Source organism: Carex rostrata, chromosome 5 (assembly GCF_964058835.1).
Source record: "Carex rostrata chromosome 5, lpCarRost1.2, whole genome shotgun sequence".
In the NCBI taxonomy this organism is placed as follows: Eukaryota; Viridiplantae; Streptophyta; class Magnoliopsida; order Poales; family Cyperaceae; genus Carex; species Carex rostrata.
In genome coordinates, this window is record NC_135922.1 from 1857533 (window position 1) to 1858273 (window position 741).

Genomic DNA, 741 nt, shown 5'->3' on the forward strand with positions numbered 1-741 from the left:
TTGAGTAAGTCTATGGTAATATGCATATCACGATTTGGCACCGTGCTACGGCTCTATATTTGAGTTTTCAAATCCTAACGGTCGATCCGAACCGTTCATCTTGTTTTCCATATTAATATGTGTTTGGAGACCAAATTTTACATTTTTTGAAATTTTTTTACTATTTTTTTAGATTTATTGAAAATCACTGTTTTTGGATGGTTCAGAATTTTCAGATCAAGTGATTTTCTAAATATCTAAAAAAATAGTAAAAAAATTTCAAAAAATGTAAAATTTGGTCTCCAAACACATATTAATATGGAGAACAAGATGAACGGTTCGGATCGACCGTTAGGATTTAAAAACTTAAATATAGAGCCGTAGCATGGTAACAACCCGTGATATGCATATTACCATAGACTCACTCATAAGTTTTAACTGGAGTTGTAAACCGAATAACGTTTTAGTTGGAGGGTTGGAGCATATATATTTGGGCCAAGTCAAACTTAATTTGGAATATCTTGTTATTATCTCACTTTTATAATTTAATGCACCTAGTACAAGTGGAAAACTGAAGCTGGCTAGGAGCGTAAGTCAATTAGTCAAACTTATAATTTATCTCACTATTATACCTACCTTTTAGCTTCATTTCTGAGTTCATGCCTATAGCTATATATAGAGTTGGGCTACGGTGTTTCACGAAGGAAAGTAAGTGTTTTACTTCATAATGTTTTTTACTTTTAAAAGTTAAAAAAGTCGATC